We start from the raw sequence: 15,027 nt of genomic DNA on the forward strand, positions 1-15,027 counted from the left end.
GAGGGAGAAGCAGCACAGGAAAGCAGAGCTGCGCTCACACCATTATTGTTCATTTTTTTGTTCTCACATGTATAAGGCAGAATATAACCCGATGCACTCGAACCTTAGCAAAGATCTGATTAAGGGAATACATCACGTCCTTCCCTTTTCTTCGCATGTTGCGTTTTGAAACCCAAATGATGGATTATAAATTCACGCCAGGGTTACTGAACTATTCCCAAGTGCCTAGGAAGATTGGGTGAATACATTTTACGCCTCCTCCAACAGCATGTTCTCTAACTAACAGCTACCGCTGATAGTTGTCACCAACATCGCGAGCAATGGACTCAAGTTCACCTCCACAGGTCGGAGCAAGCTGCCTCGCATCCTTCCCGTGCTGCTCTGGGGACAGCAGGGCCCAGTGCCTCTAGGTGCAGTTCCTCCTTCTGCTACTTGCGACTCTGAATTTTTTGTCAAGCGTTCACACCTCATTTGTTATTGAGCAAAGTAGGTTGAAAAATTTAGACTAGGAAATAGTCTTTTCAGTGGGTTCAGGGATTTTTCAAAAGCACTGTTTGTGGGTTTTCCTCCCCACACTTTTTCCTTTTCTGCTCCTATTCTTACGTGGAAGAAAGTGGCCGAGAGGTGGTGAGAGTAAGAGGCTCGGGTGAGAGTAAGAGGCTCGAAGGTGAGAGTAAGAGGCTCGAAGCCTACTCCTCCAGTGATTTACAGCTAGACATTTTTAGTAAGACTGAAAACAAACAAAAGTTAAATATAACTCCTTCTGGAACAAACATACATTTCCAAAAGTTTGGCTGGCAAAACCCAGCAAGTCATTTCTCACCTAAAATCTTCAAATCCCTCACTTTCATTCCAATTTGAGAACTGCTGTAGAAATTAAAGGTTGCTGATATATGAGATATGGGTCTTTTTTTTTTTTTTGACATTGGTTGTTGTTGTTACAGAGTATAAAGCGCAGAAGACCTGGGACTGAGACTTCCTTTTCCCCCCTTAATAACTGTATTATGTTGTCATTCAGCCTCACAGCAGGGATGCAAAACTCTCCTTTGAATTACTGGCATGTCAGTAGCTCAGTTACCACATGCTGCTTTCCGAAGGAAAAACACCCTCCAAAACCCATCAAAGTGTACGTTTCCTTTGATGTGGACAACATTTCCAGACCTTATTTCAGTGACAGATTAAGTCATTTGAGCAAGGAACTCTGGCACGAGTATTAATACCTCGGTTCTTGTTTTCTATATGCTTGCTCACTTTCTTCACCGCTCATGTTGTCAACATTATCAAAACGCCTTGATGCATTAGAAAGCATCTTAGCCACCCAGTACTGCTTCTTCTGACCTCCTCCCTAATGAGTTCCTTTCAAAACGTGTTATGAGAGAAGCGTGGCCAGGTTTTGCTCTGACTGGGAAGCAGCCTGGGGAGAGGACAGCTGGGAGATGGGGAGTCACAGGGCAACATGTGCCCAGAGTGCATTCACCCATCACCAGACCGAAGACACGCCTGTAAGTCACAGTCATTTAAAATAAGCTCTTGAAAAAATTAAATCCCCGCCTTTCGGTGTCCTGGGGAGAGCTGTACCTCCCACAGCAAAATAGCAGCATGCTGTCTTTGCCAAGGAAAAGCAAGCAGGATGTCTCTCCCGAGCAGACTGCACAGAAACCTGTCCATCTTTCCAAACACTGTGATGACACCAGGATGCACACAGACTGCAAGAATGGCTTCACTGTTTCTTGTATCATTCATTCTCTAGGGAGTTGTTTTTAAAAATATTTTGCTTTTGAAGCATCTACATAGCTTAGATGCAGACAAGCTGCTGACCACAAGAGCATACGCACACGTTTTGCCTGCTAACCACTCGCTCTGCGCTTGTCCCAGATTCGCAAGGTTTGCAGCTCCAGAGATCAGCGTGGGGTGAGCGGTTCAAACAAATCCCCAGTTTCCAAGCTGAATTCAAGCAAACTGCTAAGATTCACCTTCCATATCAAAAGCATACATAATTATGAAGATGAAAGCAAGCACGACCCAGGTGTACTCAGAAGGCTGGCAAACTTTACTTTGAGATGATTCCACTTTGCTTAGATCTGCTTACGAGTTACTTGTTTGAGGGCTTTTTTTTTTTTTCTTTTAAATGAACATTAAAGAGTAGCAACTGGATGCAGTTGCTCTTGCAAACATTCATGTATCAGCATTTCCTGAAGAACTATGTAGAGTGCTATTACTGCCACTCAGTACTACAATTTAGAAAATAAGGGATGTGCCATTCAAAAAAGTAAAATCACCTTGGCCACCCACCATGTAACACCATTCATCTACTAAAATTAGTGGTAGCTTCTTCCTATGGAAGTTTTTTTATTATTATTATTATTTTTAAACGGGAGACAAAAGTACTTGGAAACATTTTCCCATGAAACTTGCTTTGAAGCCCCAGACCTGAGTTTTGAGTTTGTTGCAAACCTCAAACTACACTGGGGTCCAAACTGCCATCTCAGATGGTGCTGCAAATACTTCTTGCAGCCTGATGCTGAGCACAAATCCTGTTTCACAAGACCTGATACAGCCTCATCTCCTTTAACTACAGGACAGCCTTCCCTCCTATAAAAGGTGCCTGAGCAGAGGAGAAACAGACCCAGAGGAACCCAAAGGGACGGGAATAACCTTGATGCAGCCACTGAGAGGTTTTCTGGACACATTGCTTCACTACTTCGCTTCTCCTAATGGCAAAGCAAGTTGAGCAAGCCCACGCCTGAGCTCCTTCTGCAAAGCACTGCATTAGAGCCCTAACTTCAAGGTTATGGGCACAGAAAGCAACTCCGCTGGACTTTCTGTATGCTCCAAGCTATAAAGTAAATATTTTGCTAACATGAGACTCAAGTAGTTCTCCTTACATCAAATATATATTTCTTCTGAAGAAAGTAGTTTGTAAAACACTCTGGCTGCAAGGGAAAAGACAGATACGCAAGTCCACATCCCCCTTCCTGCTGCCCTGGTCCACTCTGCCTCTTACTAGGCTTGGTCGAGTCTTCTGCTCCCAGAGGGATTACTGTTCAGAAGGGAAATAGCAGAACAGGTTCAGCCTAATTTAGTGCTCCTTGGGTTTTACCATTTGTTTACCATGCAAGCATCACCGATAAACATTTTAATTATGGTTGTTACCGCATTACACGTGGGGTGCAACATCCCTCGGAGTAAGGGCACCCTAAATGCATCTGCAGGTCTTGGAGAGAGCTACCTAAGCCCCTCACTGGGAAAGGGGCACAAGCCAGAGAACACAGCGCTAGGCCCAGAATTAAACGGTCTGATTCTATCATGCCCAGAAGAAAACATACCTCTGAGCACTGGGCTGCAACATATGGCAGACGCTGAGCTGTGACAGCAGCGAGGTGTCTGGGAGAAGAGACGTGACAAACCTGACATCCGTAAGCAGTGCTGAAGCCATGCCGGAGTCGGACAGCAGATCCTGCATGCTTCAGCTGTTAAACAACCCGAGCTGCAGCATCCCCCTTCCCTTACAGCACCACCTAGCTCACCAGCAAGTCCCCCAGCAAAAGGAGAGGAGCGGTCTGTGCTAACAGCCCCATGAACGTGTTAGGAAGGAACAGGTTTCCTTTCCCCTCCCTGCATCTATAGGCTTGGGACCACACTGAACACCCAAAACAACAAAATAACATTTTTTATCTTTCATTTACTGGCCAAAGTACAGCCTGGCAAGGAGCAGCGCTGCAGGGAAAACACATTTCTGCAAAACCTCAAGAGCCAATGCTTGCAGCCCCATCTTGGAGGTACCAGCCTCAGCCATCTCCAAGCCCAGCAAGCCAGATGCCCAGCCAGCTGTGACCAGAGCTGCTGCAGAGCTTTCCCAGCAGGCTTCCTAATTAAAAAGAAAAAAAGAAAAGAAAGAAAAACAAAACAACAACAACAAAGGACCAATTCAGCAAAGGCAGGACATCACAGAGAAAATACTTACTGCATACAGAAAGCAGCGAGCACATGCGGGTGGTTCTGGCTCCAGTCTCACCATGCTGCTGAAGCCCTGTATGAGCTCAGGAGGCTGATGCTGTGATACAGCCTCCTTGGGTGATTTGGCAGCTGGGTTAATCTCTGTGCCTCGGTTTTCCCACCTGTGAAAAAGAGGTAAGATTGCTCCTGTAAGGGCTGCAAAGGAGCAAGTAGGAAGGAGAGAAGGCACCCAGCTGCAATAACAGAAATGACACAGAAATATTCAGGAAAAGATTCCTGCTGTCCCTGCCCTGCAAGGGGGAATAGGAGCCTGCTTTTGGTTTGTTTGTTTTTTGGAATTCAGTGGATTTATTTCCTTTTGGTGTGGAAGGGGAGCATTGCTGTTCTGGGGAACAAGATGCCCTTTAGCTATGGTGTGCCAATGCCTATCCTGAACAGACAGCCTGCTGGGCTGGGTGCATCTCCTGCTGCAAGTCACGGGATCACAAGTGCTGTGGGGCTTCCAGTGGAGAGCAATCAGCCTGCCATGCTATATACCCTTCAGGGAACAGACAGCACTGGAAACTGCATGTCAGCTGTGTCTCTGAGCCAGGCCTGTGCTGACTTCTCCATGACACAACATCCCCCAAACCTCCAAACCCATCTGGAGGGGTTTTCCTACAGTGCCACTGCAATCTGTTGCAATGCTGCTGAGGCTGCACAGAGCCTGGGCCCGCAAACTCACATTTCTCTCTCTTAAAATGTGAAAGAAAATGGCCTAGAAATGCCTTCTGTAAGTGGACTGGGCATATTAATGCATTCGGTATATTGGGAATAAAAGTGGCTAAAATTAAAGGTCTGTCAGCTTTTTATCACAAAGCATATAGTTAGGGCTGTATTGCTCAGCTGCCAATAGCTGCAGGCTGGAACTTGGCAACGTGATCTCAGACAAAAAGTGCGTTTTCTGAACCTTTTTTCAGTGCCCATTTTTGTATTATGAATACACAAAAAGAAGAAGAAGAAAAAAAAAGCCACACCAAACACAGCAAATCTGCTGTCGGAGATGGTTTTTCCACCCTCGTGTAAGTGAGAAGAGCCGACAGCCTGTATTTAGAGGTGAACTGCCTCAGTGCTGCGGGCCTGCAGCTGACCCTTCGATGATTTTAACATAGCTCTAGCAGTGTGAAAACAGAGCTATGGGCTAAGTCTGTCCTGTCAAAGGAAAAGAGCAATGAATTCCTCTTCAACGTAATACATACATGCAGTGGCTAGATATGACATATTTTTTTTTCTCTCTGATTTCACAGCGCCGTCTTTGTTAAACTGACAAGCTGTTACATGGAAATAAACACACACAGCTCTGCTGTCTGGCTGGCCGGGGCACCAAACCCAGCAGAGGGATTCTCAGCTGCGCTGGTACCTGCAAAAATCTGACATGCAAAATGGTGGGTGGGAAACGAGTGTGAAGGAAAGGCTTATGTCAGAAAGCATGGAGGCAAATCACATCCCTGACTTCGTTGGTACACTTACCCCAGTCTGTCTCTGTCCTCTAGTGGAAAATCTCCTCTCAGAACTGGATTTGGGCTCGGCCATATATAGCTCCTTGCTTTTCTGTATCATATATTTCTATATTTCCTACTTGCTGGCAGAGGGCATTTTATGATGTTGTTTCTCCCATGCAGCCGGAGAAGCAGGGTTCCCAGGAACAGAGAAAAAAGCATTTGGTGGTAGCTTAGCACAATGTTTCAAATCAATCAATTTTTCTAACAGATCACAAAGACTCCAGCACAAAGTTCAGATCATGGACTTCAAGCTGGGCTGCAAATAGTTGAAATTCAGTAAAGGGAAAAATTTTCCTCCAGGATGTGAGCAGGAATAAATACCTCCGTGTATCCAGGCTGGTGAGAGATCTGCAGACAAGTTCTTCATGCTCAAACCTATAAACAAATAAATAAATAAATAAAGTCACAGAAATTAGAGCATTTATCGGATCTATTTTTTGCTTTCTCCTGACAATTTCTTTGATGTTCTTCTAGGAGGTGTGGTGGGTCTTTCTGTCCAAAATCTACCAGAAACTGAAATCACCTTCAGGAGCCCTGCCTGCCATCTGGACCCTGTTCCTTGGCTGCATATTCAGGGCTGGGAGGGATTTTCCCAAGGAAGTTCATTTTGATGTTAAACACCTGACCTGAAGCTGGTGACTCTCCCGAGAGCTGCGACCAGAAGAGACACAACAGAAGGGACCTGGGAGGTGCCTCAGTAGCCCTTAGGAAACTCTCCTGCACAGCCTCGGGGACACAGGGACTGGCAGTCAGGAATGGACACAAGGGTTTTGTGCATCCAGTTCCCTGTTTCTGACAGCAGCCAACTTCAGAGGACGACGGAAGACATTTTCCTAAGGAAGTGCTAACACACCCTTTAACAGTTTACCCTACTCCCAACTGTAGAAGCCTGGGGCAATCTAACAGTCCTTGCTATTTTGTATTTTTCCTTTAAATATTATAAAGCTGTATTGAAGATGAATAGAACCTTTCAGGCTGATACTGGATTCACAGGAAAATGTTGATTGACTTTAATATTGGTACCCATCATCTAGTTCAAGGTGCATAATAAAGATGTAAGGGCTCAAGCTCATTTGGTTCTGGCAGTCTGTGCTTTAGATAGCTGGAAAAAATTCTAATTACTCTTTATTCACATAAATTGAAATTTGAGCCTCAGCTCAAAGGGAAACAAATCTCAGAGGTAGGAAGCACATTTGTCCGACCCACAAAAAACACCTTCTTGGGACACTGCATTGTGCTCAAGAAGCGAAATATTTTCCAGTGAACAGCAGCTCAGAGATAATTATTTTATAATGCTACCTGCTCTACTCGGGTGCATTTTCAGCTCATTTTCTTCTCCGGTGCCAATTCCTCTCATTCACAGTGGTCTGGTTCCTACTCAGGGAGCAGCAGGCATCTTGCACTGCTATTTGTGCAAAGCTGAATTTGTGTGTCAGCAATTTGTTATTGTTACCTCCTGCTGGATGATAGGGACATTTTCTGCAGCATGACAGCTAAGTAATCTCTCACTGTGTGTACCTCAGATAAAAAACCTGACAATCTCCCGTCTCTAAAGACTGCCAGGCAAGCAAACATACGGAGACAACGATCAGCTTGGACTCCAGTGATTAACTCAATATTTACCTGATGCATATTAGTAGCTTATTAACACAAACCTAATTTTATCGTGGCAGGTGGAATTCTGTACGGAGATGCTTGAGGAGCAGCCCCACTCCCTGCCACAGCAGCCTGCAACATCCTTGGGAGAGCATAGCAGGAAAATCACAAAAACTCCTGGCATCTGAAAGGGTAAAAGCTATCAGTGGGAAGCACACGAAAAGAAGAGAATTGGTCCTATATGTGTGCCGACATTTTCTACCAGAAGCCCAAAGCTGTGCATCCACGCTAGGAAGCCAGAACTAACACAACTTCCCTCCCAATGTCATTCTGGCTTGCAGGCAGGAGAAACCAAAGCCATTTTTATTTTTTAGTGCAAAAAGGTAAAATATTGAAGCTTTGAAATAACTAATTACCCTCCCTTTGAGCTATCCCAAGGACGGTTTCAAAGACAATGACGGAGGATTGCTGCTAACTCCATATATTTATACCTAACAAGAAGGAAAGCAGTGAGGCTTTGAACGGGAGCTTGCCAGAAAGTGTCACGTCCCTGCCACCTTGTGACAAGGCGCTACAACTGCAAAACCCCAAAACCCCTCAACCTTGGAGCTTCAGGTTGGACCAGGATGCCCAGAGAGGAGCGAGAGCAGCGGTCCTCACTGGAGCACGGGTACCGGTTGTCAGTTGTCAGCTCTGCTTTTCCTCCTAGACGTTGCTCTGCAGAGGTTTGGCTGTTTAAGAGGGGGGAAAAATAGGTTAGCCAAGTTTTTCTTTTCCATTTTTTTTTTCTCTCCCAGACTTATCTGATGTTTTTGCCTGCTTTGCCTCTTCCTGACTTCCTTGTCCTAAGAAAACAGCTGCCTTTGGCCTTTTGAGGGGAACTTTTATGTAATGCTTGAAAAAACAACAGAAAAAGTGAGCGCCTTCTTTTTAAAGCCTCAGCCAAGGAGCCATGTTATCGCAGTTTCTCCATCCCCACCGCATGCAGAGCTGTGGCACCGAGCCAGCGCTGCTCCTCCTCCATTTCGTCCCCGAATCTGCCTGGAGAAGCGAGGTTAACTCTGGTTTCCCATTGTTCTGGCTTTCCTGCAGAGGCTGCCTCGGAGCCATCAGCCCTCTGATGGAAAAGGCCTTCCTGCCTCGCAGGCCATGGCACAGCTTGCAAGCTGCCTGTGCTCCAGCTGGGGAGGGGTGGTTTATTCCCCTGTTCCAGCTGTCCCAGAGGAAATCCAGCTCTGATGGGCTGGGAGAAAGCCACCGCTGTTATGTGCAGCTTGCATCCAGTTTTTCCATGGTATTTAGGCACCTAAATCAGCTCACACTGAACCCGACAGAGATTTCTGTCTCTGATGCTATAAGGGGTGAGAGGTCACCCGTAGGACAGAGGTGCAATATCTCCTGGTTGCTTTCCGACAGCACTTGCATGCTACAAGATTTCAGTGCAGGGGAACAGTCACCAAAGGCACGCTGTCTAAGGCTGAGGGTGCCAACAAAAGCCCCACTGACCTCTGCCAACCTCCTGTTGTCACCATTCAGCTCAAGAGAACGGCCCCCGCTGCTCCTATGTGAGATCACTGGTGGCTCCACAGGGCATTGACAAGGCCACCAGGAAAATAACCAAAGGGACAAATTATTACTGGCAAATTCTTATTTATGGAGGAAGAAATGCTGTGATGACAATATTACTCTGGGTTAACTATGAAGCAATGAATATCAGGGAACCAAATATCAAAACCAAACAAATGATTTTGAACACCTTTTAAACTTTAAAAAAACAGCATCTAAAACTAGTATTAAGTAGTATTAAAAGTATTTTTATTAAGTAGTATTAAAAATATTTTTTATGCTGATGCAGAAATAAAAGTTGCCAACAACGAGACCATGTCAGCTCTTCTTCATGGAACAGGGACACAGAAAACTACAGCAGAAATTTGATAGGATAAGTCACTCCACAGTGAGTGCAAACTTCCATATGAGTTGGCAAGTCAGCTCCTCTACATCACGAATCTGAACAGGACAAGGCAACCTCGGGCATCACAAATAGCGAGATAACAAGAGACACACTGAGGACATGCCTTGAGAACGTCACCAATACAACTTCCACATCAAGCAGTAGTATGGACGCAACCTTAAAAAGCATTACGCAAAACAACAGACAAGTTGTCCAAATCTTCTATCATGGCAAATGAAAGCTTAAACTGAATAGGACAAGACCAAAATAATTAGCAGACCCTGCTGAATGCCCTATATATTTGAAGCTGAGGAAGGACAAAGGGCAAAGAGAAGGGGACTGGTCCCTCCAACTTACAATGGGCAGATTCTGAGCAGAATTATATTCATACAGACCAGTGCATGTTTCCTACCTGATCAGGTTCAGATTCTGGGAGGACATTTTTGATACTTATTCTGGACATGGAAATTGAACCCTGAGAATAAACAGAGCCTAAGACTCCCAAAAAGAAGCATAAAAATTGAAACTCAGTAATGTAACATCCAAATAAATAAGCTGAATGTTTTAAGTGTAACCAAAGAATAAAAGCATGCTAGATTTTTTATTTAGCATGGTTTATAGCACTTGATTCATGGTTCCCTTGGACAAGCGCGTTGTTTCAGGCAGTCAGTGAGTCTGGGATCAAATCTTAGCAGCTAACACTGACTTGCAACAGCTTACTGACCCATTGCAGATTGCTTTACACCCCCACACTTCAATCACCTTGACTTGCAGCAGAGCAATCTAGAGGAAATGATAACCTGCAGGAATGTGGTGACTGCAGATCTGTAAGCGAGCTGGGCCAGCACCGTCAGGTTGGAAAGCAGGATTTTGCTGGAGTGGGGTTGTTGTATTTTTGGAGGAACAAGATACGATTGCTTATTCTTTTCCATCCTCTTCTTTTAGATGTCTTTTGTAGAGAATCAAGTTCTTACCCTGGGTTCAAAGGTTACAGCTCTTCAGAGGTCATCTTGAGGCAGCCAAACCAATTAGTCAGTGGTAGGAGTAGAGATGGGCAGACATGGTGGAAATAGTGCGTGAAGAATCTCCTGTCCCTCCTAACAGGAATGAAAGGATATCAAGCAATAAGAATGGCATGCTTAAAGTGCAGACATAATGAATATGTCTTGGGAATTTTTTTATTTAGTTATGTGGTCTCTGAGCAGTTTGCTTGATGAAACAACTAAATCTTGGTAAGTGGAAATGATATTTGATTGCACACCTAAACCCTTGCTTATAGGTCTACTGCTGTTGCTTATGCACAAGAACAATTAGATTTGCTGTAATGAGATCAAAATGCCAGGTGCAGTTTATGTATATATCACAGAAGTCTAGTTGGATAAATCAGTGCAGACAACAGTGCAGGGGAAAGAACCATTCCTTCTGAAGTGTATCAAGGATTAATTTGCTCTACTAGATCTGTACCACCTGATATCTTTGTAGTAACGACCTGATGTATCAAAGCAGGCACACAACTAGCTTTAAGAACATTTTTAGAGTGTCCATTCAAATTCAGCTAACACGGCAGCACCAAGATTTAAATGAGGAGTGCTTACCAGTGGTACAGTGAGCTCCCAAGAGACTTTCTAACTCACAGAAGCTGACAGACCACTTTCCGCTTAAAATAGTTAAGTAACTCCATGCTAGGCATACTGTTGAAAGCCTCCTTTAACCTTTAACCAGAAGAAACAGGTCTGCTTGGAGAGACGATGTTTGAAAGCCTGTCAGAACCCATTTGAACACCTTGTTATCCCAGCACAAAGTAGGAGACTGAAAACAGCAGCTGGGCTGATACTTCTAAGCTTTCCCTATGCATTTTAGCTATGTCAAGATAGGCATCAGAGGAGAAATACGTATGCCCTGAAGATGTAGTTCAGGATGTGGATGGGTAATTGATTAAAATAGTCCTCACGTGGAGGGTAAAACAGGTCACAGGCACTTCTGAACTGAGCAGCAAGTACCTCTTCATTAGCTTTCTTGGCAGGATCAAATAACAAGTGTTGATGCAGCGTTTGATATCTACAAGAAAAGTAGCAGTAAAAGAAAAAAGCAATGGGATCAAAAGAAGGGCACGGCACAGAGAGGTTGTGAAGTCTGCTATTTTATGAGGAGTCCTACAAGCCACAGTAGATGCCTGGGATCTGTGGATGTTTGAAATCAGTGGATCAGCATAATTGAAGATGCTTAGCTCTGCCAGCGAAGCTGAGCACACGGGTTAATAGAGGATGTTTAGGTAATAGCTTTGTAGAAGATACAAGTCATCGTTGTCCCCAGGCTGAGCCAACTAGGAGCCAATAAACATAATACTGTCTCACGTCTGGGCTAACATGTCTTGCCTTTAAACCTCCTCCACCTGGTAAAGTGGCAGCAACAATTTGCTGTGATACCTGAAAGAGCCCATAGCACCTCTGGCCAGGGGCTTAAATATCCCTTGTTCTGGTATGCAAAGGCACGTTGCAGGACGGTTTATAGGCAGTATGTAAGTGGAGCTTAGAGACACAGCAATCACGGGTCCTGATATTCTCAGCTTTGGCGTGGGTGGATTCACACCCCATTGACTTCTACTCTGAGTACAAGATTTTAAAACCCTGTCAACAGCAAAGACATTTTCTAAAACCTTTGTGCCATTGTTAGCACTAGCTCAGATTCTTGCAATCCTGCAAGCTGGAGGTGATCAGCCATCAGCAACGGATTTAACACCGTGGGAATTACGCCTTGTAGCTTAGACTGGGACCTGATAACGTGGTGTTAAGAATGTCTACGGCAACCAGCAACCTGTCTGTCTTAAGGCTGGTTGCAAGCATAAGATTTTACCTGTCCCATACTTAGCCACAGAATCTTTAAGAAATAGAAATTATTTTTTTAAGACTCCTATTGCAAGTAAAAGGTACCCAAGGGAGAAGGAGGTTATATAAAATCTCACAGAAGCAGACTGCAGGTATACTTCTCCAGACATAGTTTAGAAAGAAATACATGAAAACAATGCAAAATAGAAATAAATTATAGATTTAATATACAGGGATGGATAGGGTTCTTAGGTCTCTTCCTCGTGTAAAGTTTCTGTATGATCCTTGTGTGAACATATGCAGAATGGGCATTGCACAACTCTGTGAGCACAATACAGTAACAAGGGGAATGGAAGACTTGCAAGAGAGAATTTTCCTTTGGAGGGGTATTTTTTTGGTTTTTAAGTGGAAGATGTCTCAGGGAGGAGTGGTTTTGATCTTACCTTCATCTTGGAGGAGGTGTTTTACTGTGCTGAGTGCAGTAAGAGCATGTGAAATAGCAAACTGTCCCCGGATCTGTGCAGTCCTTGCCCAGCCACAGCATGCTCAGCGTGCACCTACCCGGTGCAGATGCTGTATCATACAGGACCTGCAGGGAAAAGGCCTGTCTTACAAAGCACAAAAAGACACAAGTATTTAATAAGAACAGACACTCTCTTCGTCATCAAATTTGAAAACAGGAGGATTTATCCAGCAGATGGCAACAGCAGACCAGCTTGGAGAGTAAGGACAGCATTTGCAGACTGCAAAAAGCCCTCTGCTGCAACGTGTGCAGTGCACTACACCTTCCTGAGCTGTGCTCCTTCCATTCCCCGTAACATGCCCACTGAGTACCGCAGGCACAGTTCACTAGCGCAGAAAAAATCAGTGTTTCAGCTAACTGCAGTGCAAACACTAGAGCTCTTGGTTTTTCATCTAATTCTGGTTACAGGGCCTTAAAAAATATCCTCGGTGTTTTAAACAGCCTAAAAATATGGCTCTCCCTGAACAGGCACAATTTACCTATGTAAATCCTTTTGCAAAAAAAAAATAATACTAATAGTGCAAGGGGACATTAAGTTCTGAACGCAAAAAGGAACCACAAAAAATACCGAGCATCTGACTGGCATTTTATCAAAAAGTAGCTCTTCCCTGCCACACGTGAAAGCCAGATTCATGGCCTTAACTATTAACCACATTCTTCTCCTCACTTCTGAGCCATCTTAAACAGCTGCTCTTAGGAAGTGCTCGTTATTGCCTGGGAAAGGTGATTACCCTGGTGGAAACTGTAGACTCAGCTCTTGGCCTCTGGAGGAAAGAGCTTTGCCTTGGACCCCAGGTGTGGCAGATGCCGATATCCATGGAAGGATCAGGGAGACTCCAGTGCCGAGCTCCACCTCACTCTGCCCAGGCACTGGGGAACATGTGGGAGTTATATTTAGTCATCATCACCCCTGAGCCATTGTTTTTTAATCAAAATTATGAGAGTGCCATTGTTTTTAATAAATAGCAGCGTTGTTTTGTCACTTGCAAAGTATAATGTGAATGGACCTTGAGGAGACACGCCAAAAGAAAAATTTACAGCCGAAGGCTCCAGTCTTTCTCCAAAACTCAAGCACTGGTTAGCTTTCCCCTTAAGCTGAAGTACAGGCCAGATTCAGGCAGTGAAATTGTTCAGGTGTAATATGAAGCTTGGGGAGCACAGGAGAGGTTATGAATGGCTGTGAATGTCAACTGATACTCCTTGGAAATTTAAAAAAAAAAAAAAAAGAATGGAAAGAATTAATTTGTAATGAATCCCTGCAGAGATCATACAAGGAATGAGTGGGGGAGGAATGCCCAAGAGCAGCAGCCAACACCGTGCTTCAGTGGGACCTAAGCTGGCATTTTTGGCAACACGGCTGTACACAATTTACTTTTCACTGAAATCAGTGAGAGGTGGTCATCCCAAGGAAGGCAGCACATCAGCTGGGACTCAGGAGAAATGGCTGTAGGAAATGACAAGTCCCTGCCTGGCATCCTGCAGGTTATTTATTGTCCCCATCCCTATCTCTGTTCTCAGGAAAAGAGTGATGTTCGTCATTGTTATTACCGTGCTTACTAAATGCAAGAGCTGCTGCAACGCTCTGTCCTCTTCGCTTTACTGATGCTCTCGGTTGTGTTGCAGGTGAATGTCACAGCTGTGCTTCACTTACCTAGGTATGTTCTATTCAGGGGATGACAATGCTATTTTAACTCTTTTCTGCTCTCACATACTTCTTCAACAACACACCTTCAAGAAAAAAAACATGTTATGTTAAAGAGCAAACTGCCTTCTGAGAGCTCTTAAGATCTTTTATCACTCACGCTAACACATTTAGTAAGTGAGTGTGTCATGAATTTTCTTTATGTTAACACTGTTTACAAATGATGGGAATAAATCCAAATGAAATGGAGAAAGTTTCCCTTTGTTCACATTTCAATGCAGGGGCAGAATTATCACCTTGGAAGGAACTTTCTTCTACCATTGGTGGATACAAAAAAAAAAATCAAACAAAAATCCCTGCCACACCACAGTACACACAGCTACTGCTTTTAATTAGTTAGTTTGAAGGCTTTTCACTTGTTCTTTTGCTCTTCTAATGAGGAGGACTGTGAGGTGTCTTTGAACTAGCTACAGACTTGAAAGATTTAGTAAACAAGGATTCTTTATACCATTTCTGGTAAGAGCCTGTCCTGACAGATGCCTTCTTCCTCCTGAGGTTTGGACCATGGTTTGATCTTCTTTTTTTTTTTTTTTCTTTAACCTCTGAAGCATTTCATAACGTGATGGGCAAGAACCCAGAAGTAATTAGACTGATTTAGCGTTGGAAGTGTAGACACAAGAAGAGATTGTTGAAAATCATTGCTGTTCTCAAAGCTGACACTGCTGGGTCCCTTAGGTCTCAACCATTACAGCACATTTTTGAGAGGCCTTGGTGCATACAGACCTTGGTCCTGTTTAGAGTTTGCAGACTGGTTGCTGAGATATCCATACAAGCTGTGCTGTTTGCCACAACTCTCCTGGAGCAAACCAGTTTGTCCCTTTGTCCCTTTTGCTGTTTCGGTGTTGTGTACACAGAAGTAGGGATAAAAAGAGAGGAGTACAGGTTACTATGATGGCAGGGTACAAAATGCCAGGGGTCACTCATGTACTGAA

At 44.2% G+C, this 15,027-nt stretch overlaps 1 long non-coding RNA gene across 5 annotated transcripts in view; it reads right to left on the bottom strand.

The window, feature by feature from the left end:
* Nucleotides 1–15,027, bottom strand: part of LOC106036599 (uncharacterized) — a 41,579-nt gene that overhangs the window by 21,906 nt on the left and 4,646 nt on the right. For all 5 annotated transcript variants that reach the window (XR_010830007.1, XR_010830008.1, XR_010830004.1 and 2 more), the window contains exons 2-6: nt 14,045–14,121; nt 12,314–12,459; nt 7,154–10,142; nt 5,467–5,873; nt 3,965–4,118 (exon numbers count right to left, since the gene is read on the bottom strand). This is a non-coding gene — a long non-coding RNA (uncharacterized lncRNA). The remainder of the gene's footprint in view (nt 1–3,964; nt 4,119–5,466; nt 5,874–7,153; nt 10,143–12,313; nt 12,460–14,044; nt 14,122–15,027) is intronic.

Source organism: Anser cygnoides, chromosome 3, assembly GCF_040182565.1.
Source record: "Anser cygnoides isolate HZ-2024a breed goose chromosome 3, Taihu_goose_T2T_genome, whole genome shotgun sequence".
Taxonomy (NCBI): Eukaryota; Metazoa; Chordata; class Aves; order Anseriformes; family Anatidae; genus Anser; species Anser cygnoides.